Here is a 7,760-nt window from a genome sequence, read left to right on the forward strand (position 1 = left end):
CTCTGGTTTCATTTAAAAGAGTCAATCATCAGATATTGTCCAAGATTAACCTTCAGGGTGGATATAGCTCCCTAGCAGCCTCGCACCGATGACCTAGTTGATGTCTTTACCCAGAATGCTTTGCATGTAAATAAAATGGCTCCGTCCATGTTAAAATATATTTTAAAAAAATTACAAAACTGAACAGCCTACAGTATTTTTACAGTCTTTATTTTACAGTTAAAACGAATGTTTTCAAATAAAGTTTAATGTTACAACTAATAGTGGATCCCTTTAACAGCACCTCATGCTGGGGGAGAGGCTGTCATTTTGAATTATTTGTGCATTACAACAGGAACAGGAGGTGCACCCACAGGATGCATACATGGACATTGTGACAGATAACCATGACTAATCAGCTAATCGAAAAAATTTTGGGCAGATTAGCTGACTATCAAAATAATTGTTAGGTGCAGCCCTACGACTATGTGATTAGGTGAGACCTCAAAATATGTCACAATGAAAAATGAAATAAAAATCAAGCTCTTCCATTTGAAATGGAAATTTAAACAGTAGCAAACAAACAACAAAGCTTATTAAGTCCAGTCTGCCTCAACATTTGCAAAACTATCAATGCAAAGTCACGTAGCAATTCTGAATATGAATCAATCAAATCCTTGCAAGTCTCATATTAGTTTGTTGGCTGACCTTCACTTTTAAACAGCTTCACAGCAACAGCCTCCTGAATTCTATAAACCTTGATGTAAAAGCCTATTTACAAATTAGGACAGTGGAAAGAAAACACAAACGCAACACAAATTTAAAAATAATAATAATAATAACAATCAGTCGTGTTCTAAAACACCCACCTGTGGTATTGTGTCTGGAGAAACTGAAACTCCTCCTTGATGCGATCCAGCGTTTCTGGGTAGGTAAGTTTCAGTGACTGAGGTGTCCCTGAAGCTGCAGCCGCGGCAGCAGCTGCAGCTGCCACTACTGAAGCAGAAGACCCCGGAGGTGGCTGCAGAGGTGCCTGAGTAAAGAGAGAAAATATTGTTGTCCAGAGTCAGTCTTGACAGGATGGAGCCGATCTGATCGTGTATCGGTATAAGGCTCCCATATCTACATAATTAATGTATCGAAATTTTCCGATCCAATGTGGGGAAATTTCCGATTTATGAGCCATGTCTGGGCTAAAATGTCTGCTGAAATGACAACAGAAGTAATTGCTGGCTGGCTGCTCTACTAGCTAACTGCAAACTGGAATGGTGCGTTAGAAATGAAGTAGTTTGGTAATGGATTTGCTGAAAGGAGGCTAGTCTCAATGAGACACAGAGTAATGAGACACCCCACTGTTCAGGAAATCCATTCCACAGTTTGTAGCTAGATAGCAGGTGAGCAGCTCTGTGGCTAAACCAACTTTTCACCACAACATGACTTTGTGTATGTAGAGACATCAAACTATATACCACTTATTAAATTATGTTCATAGTCAAGGTAAAACCAGAGTTATGATAAAGAATATCTGAAACATTTTTTTTCTGAATATGATAGTCATTTTGAAACGCATTGCTGCTGCAGCATTAGGCAACAGTAAACACGGGAAAACTCATGAAGAAAACACTAATACTCCATCAGTCTCAGCCTTCTCCTGAGCAGAACAAACAAACCACCATCTACTCTTTTCTGACTGAGACATGAAGTCATTTGTCAAGGGCCAAAAATTCTGCAGCAAGAGGAAGAAAAAGACGTTAATGTTGAATGAAGTTTGGTGGCGATTGAGAGCAGAGTGAGTAATGAGATTTGTGAAATTTGTGTTATTTAGCCTGTTTGGATTTTATAACTAAGGTGTAGGTGTGTGTTTAGCTTTTAGTTTTTACAGTTTGTGTGTTTAAGTCAAAACAATGAGGCGATATTTTTTAATGTAAAACTACAATTTGAGGTAGATCATGAAGGTTTGCTAGATTTGTCCACATAAGTAAGATTACTGTTTATATTTATATTCCAACTTGTATAAAACAACAATGATACTAAACATTTAATAATGATGTTGATTATGACAATGACATTATTATTAAGAGTAATAATAATAGTAATACAAACAGAGCTTGGTATCAGAATAGTATCGTATCGGGCGATACAAAAAAATTCGGGTATTGAATCGGAAGTGAAATATGGATCAGTCCTAGGGCTGGGCCATATCACATCATTCACGATAATATGGGTAAAAAACAACTTGCCCGGGAAAATAAATTATATCATCATATGCTAACTTCATGACCAACGTTATTTTGCCCATGTTGGAGAACCTGCTTGTTTTCTGTTGCGTTCTCGTTAAAGCCGCCCAGTCTGATACAGGTTTAAACAGACGCTGCTTTCAACAAATCAACCGAACCCCACAGCTTTATCCAATCAGAGCAGAGCAGGGCAGGTCTTTCTGATGTTGGTGTAGCAGTCTGGAAGATAAACACCTGCAGCTCCTGTCCTGAGTGAGCAAACCCCGTCCTCCACACTTTGCCCGAGATGTTGGTATCTAAAATCTAACACTATAAGTTTATGTTCAGAGTGTCGTTATCGAACAGATATGTCCGACTTTGCTCACGTGACCAAACTTCTCTCCTCGACAGCGCTGTTATGAGAGCGAGCCGAGGTGCACACAGGCTGAGTTGTTCTGAGAGTCACTGTTTCAGCTCTTCCAAAATATTAACTCAGATGAACATTTGTTTTCCCCAGTATAGAAAAGATGAGTCTCTGCTTAGTGTTATCCCCCACCCCCGCAAAAAATAAAAATAAAATAAAATAAACACTATGTCCTTTTTGTAGTTTAAATATCTACAAATTTCTTTCTTCACAATATTACAGCTTGCTTATATTTAGAACCATACTGTGACTGAACTGTTCTGATTGAATTAATGATCAAATATGAAGAATACATAGTATTAAATGATTACATGAGCTCTCTAATTCATCCATCCATCCATTTTCTGTACACGCTTATTCCTTTTCAGGGTCGCGTGGGTCACTGGTGCCCATATCCAGCAGTCACAGTGCAAGGGGCGGGGTACACCCTGGACAGGTCGCAAGTCCATCACAGAGACACACATAGAGACAAATGAGACAAACAACCATTCACTCTCTCACTCACACCTAGGGACAATTTAGAGTTATCAATTAACCTAACAGTCATGTTTTTGGTCTGTGGGAGGAAGCCGGAGTACCCGGAGAGAACCCACGCATGCATGAAAGAAATTAATTTAATAGAGAAATCAGTCAGTCTAACAAATGAAAACATGTAGTTAAGTTATTTTGTGAAGTACTAAAGACATATTTGGTACATTTTTTAAAATATAAAGTTACAGTTAAAAGGTACATACATAATGTGTTTGTACTGAACAGTTATAGAGATGGTTAAATATTTGACTATATCTGACTCAAGTTTTGCCAAAAAATGTTTTTTTTTATTAAATATATTAAAAACACTAAAATGACAAATATAAAACTACAGAAAAGCTGTTCAAAATCAAACACTTCTTTACAAATCCCTTTGGTCCAAATAGTTCAGTTTAAAATTTTTGTATAATGCTTCATTAGAGAACTGTGTACTTTGACTAAGAACATGGACACATTGTATAGTGTTGGGACTATACTATACAGTGTACTTGTGTGCGGTAGGGGGTGGCAGTAAGAGTTATCGTGCATTTATCGTTATCGAGATGAACTSGTCAATATATCGTGATTTTGATTTTAGGCCATATCGCCCAGCCCCAAATTCAGTCCTAATTTAAAACGTACAACGTGGTGACTAAAAGGAGTGACATTTGGAATTTTACTTTGTGAGTACCCTAGTAATAGTGGAGAAATTTACTGTAAAAACACATTTCAAGTAGCAGAGTACCACCTTTGTTTACCACAACAAACATTTAGTAAAGAGAAATCGCATTTATGTAACAAAACAAAGATATCTCTAGAAACTTGCTCAAAGTTAGTGTTGTTGAAAAGCCAGGGTTCAAAAACCTTACAACACGCTCCAAGAATAACATGCCTGTTGGCAGAACCCTCATAAAGACAAAACCTTGGTGCCATTTTATTTAATATAGGCTTAAATTTAACATTAGCTATTAAAATCATATTATAAAATATTGTAATAGGTGTATTGCGCTAAAGATCCTAAATATCACAATAAGACCTAAAATATTAGTTCTAGATCATGTTACTCCGCCGAACTACCAATATTTTCTAGGTATATCAATCAGCATGTCTTTAGTTTTTACACTGATTCTGGTACTGCCAGGCGAGTCACATGTAAAGGGGTCAGCAACACATGGATGGGAAAGTGGATGGGTAAAAGAGCTTTTGGCCAAATGAACAGACTTTGTTGAACAAAACCGATTAGAAGGATGGAATAAAGAGTGAAATCCAACAGCAGGGGTGCAGAGAAAAGCACCTCATCATAGATGAAGACCAACCCCCCCAACCCTTGCATGTAGTCTCTCTTCTCTGCAGGGTCCAAAGCAATTAGGAGACTACAACTGTATGGGTAATGCTGCAAGACAGGCAGACAAAAGGGAGCTGAGAGCTGGCCAAGGAGGGTGGTTGGGGGTGTCCATCTGTCTGTCTGTTGACCTCTGTCAAAATAACTGAGTGCAGAAGCAGACACTTAATGGGACATGTAGCTTCGAGCTTTACAAAGTAACTATAAAACTAAAAACTTGGTATCTGCCATATAGCAAATCTTTCCTCCCAGCAGAACAAAAATTGCAACTTGCCTTTTGGCCTGAACACATTTCATCTACTGCTACACCCCAGGAAAGACCCAGGATACGCTGGAGAGACTCTCTCTCACTTGGCCTGGGAAGGTCTTGAAATCCTCCCAGAAAAGCTGGAAGAGGTGGCTGTGGAAAGAGAGGTCTGGGCCTCCCTGCTCAAGCTCCTGCCCACAATACCCAACTTTGAAACAAGTGGAAGATCATTGGTAGTATGGATGTTTTTAACTAACAGTTATTGTTTTTTTCTGCTTGGCCTTCAGAGGAGTCAGGCACTTTTTGCTCTCTCTCCCGAACCTGTCCCTCCTTTCCCGCTTCACAGCTTTTTCAAGCTTTTTTTCTACCTATCATCCGAAAACAAAAGGAATTATGAATTTGGTCAACTTGTCTCTGAACACAGTTGACACTATTTTTTCCACATTGAGATTAGAACGAGGGGAACGTAGCTGTCCCAGTGGGATGGTTGCTGCTGGTTGGGTCACTGGTTCTTGGGGCTGGAACCTGATCTGTTGATAACTGGATTTCTGCTGATCGGCAGAGGTGGATATCTGGCTTATCGGAAAATGAAAGCAATCCTGACAGCAGTCTGGGCCTGTGAGAGGCTGTCAGGAACCATGGACGGAATCTCCTGTACAGGTAATGCACAGACTCAGACGCTGGGGGAGATAAGTCGCAAAGTGGATGTGATTCTGATGAGAATCGCAATTCAGCAGCGTGCCCGTGAGATGTAGATTACACCTGGGTGAAGTTTCAGATGGAAAGAGGCAAGGTGATGATGAAATTCGGAACATTCAACATTTTCGCCATTTCAGAGATGCAGTTAAGACTGTAAAGCGGCAAGAAATTAGATGCCGCTTGTCCCAAAACAATTGTGTCTATCTTTCGGATCCCAGCAGCTGTTGGCCTTGGTCGGTCGGCAGTTATCCAAACTTCCCGGGATGATGCGTCAACAAAGGCTTGATTCCCCCACTATACCGTATTATCCATGAGGATCAGTCTAAAGGCTGTGGTGACGGAGAAAGGGAAAACCCTGAACTCTGGGACTCAGCTTGGGAGGATAAGATCTGGTCTCTGGACTCTGGCGGGTCCTGGTCTTGGATTGGTTCCAGCATGGAGTATTAACTTGGAACGTCACCGGCTCCACTGAATCCCACCCCCCATACCATGTGTTTGATCCCCAGCCCCCTCCCCTCCTTAGCTTTCTTGCTCTAGCGAGTCGTTTTTTTTGCATATGATTCTGTGTTTGAGTAAACATCGGATCAGAGCATCTTTTTTTAACTCATCTATCCTATTGTGTATTTCTAAGCTGCAAAAGGTAGCGTGACCATGTTGCGCAAGACCTGATCATCCGTTCTCGTCCATTTTTGTTCTGTGTGTGTAAAAAGAATGGGTGTTCTTAACTGCAAGTTCCTTGTCTGTGAATGTTCACTGACAATAGCAATAAAACTGATTCTGATTCTGATTCATAACTATCATAACTACCATTATCTGTTTACTTGAAAGGGCTGTTTAAAATTTACCTTTAACCACTTCTTCCTTTCTGGGTCACAGGGGTGGCTGGTGATGTTTTAAGAAGTATCTGAGCGAGAGGCGGGGTACGCCCTGGTAGTCCAACAAGTCCATCACAGGGACACAGAGACAAACAAACATTTCTCACACCTAGAGACAATTTAGTGTTACCAATATGCCTAACATACATAATTTAGGCATGTTTTTTGTTTGTTTGTGGAAAGCATTTTTTTTTCATGGTATACCTTCCAATTTACAGAAGTTATAAGACTTTGTCTTTTCCTCTGAGTCAACGTCTAAGTGGAAAGTTTGTATTTATGCACAGGAAGAATTCATACAAAATTACCCCTATGCTAAGTGGAATACACAGTATAATAAAAAGACACCATAATCTAAAAAAAATGGCTCAAGTCACTTCTACTTCATGAGATCTGGTTTAATTAAACAAACATGCACAAATGCTCCACATAGCCTGCTCACCTTTCCAGGTCAGCAAAACAAACATGTCAAAACTGTGCTAATATTTAATTCAATTCAAGCTTCTAATTTAGAATCTACAATTTTTATAATAAACGCAAATACATTTAATGTTTAACTGTGATGCAGATAAAAATAATCTTGACAGCAAGGTGTCTTAGCAGATAAAATTCTAAGAGGGATTTTATCCAGCAAACAAATCTAAATTAGCAACAACAGCAGTGTTTCTAAATCTGCTCTTCAACACAACATTAAATATTTATTTTCATCTAGTACTAAGAATGTAAAATGAATGACTGAGCAAATATATACCTCTGCTGTGCAGAGAGAACATAATCTGTATGTTGATAAGGGAAAGAAAGTAAAACAATATTTGGAGGGTTAAAAAGCATAACCATTATAGTTTTGATATTGATACATCCGAATCAGTTGAAATAAAAACATTTTCTTAACTCGACTCATTCTCTTCTGCCATCACAACACTGATTTATTATCTTAGCTACTACATCATCTGAATTGAGCAAGTGAGTCATTGAGTCCACCTGACTGGTTGAATATTTTATAAAGGATGCAGTGTGAATGCATGGCACTTGGAACATATTGTAACAGCAACCATTTACTGCAGCTCAAGCAATCTATTGTGAAAGTGATATTGTGCACAATGATATTGTGATGATAGATTTTATTATATTGTGCAGCTCTACTAAAACAGTAAGTGTAATGTACATTTCACTTTTTTGTTTTTAAGTACCATACATTATAAAAACACACAATGCTCCACAAAAAAAGGTCATCAACACTAAAAAAACTAACTTCTTACACTGATCAACTCTAGTAAAATGTTAAATCAGATGAAAAAAAGGGATTTCTCAAGAGTACGGTTGTACACTGAAATAAACTGGTGAGACACTTCAGACATTCCCAGCAGGTGATCGTTGTTTTGATGTAAAATGCCCCTGATGAGGAATAGATATCAAAAAACTGAAGGACATGTAACATGTAGCTGGAGAAAATGTAAGAGGGGGGAAAAAA

This window comes from Austrofundulus limnaeus, unplaced genomic scaffold (assembly GCF_001266775.1).
Source record: "Austrofundulus limnaeus strain Quisiro unplaced genomic scaffold, Austrofundulus_limnaeus-1.0 Scaffold1536, whole genome shotgun sequence".
Lineage (NCBI taxonomy): Eukaryota > Metazoa > Chordata > Actinopteri > Cyprinodontiformes > Rivulidae > Austrofundulus > Austrofundulus limnaeus.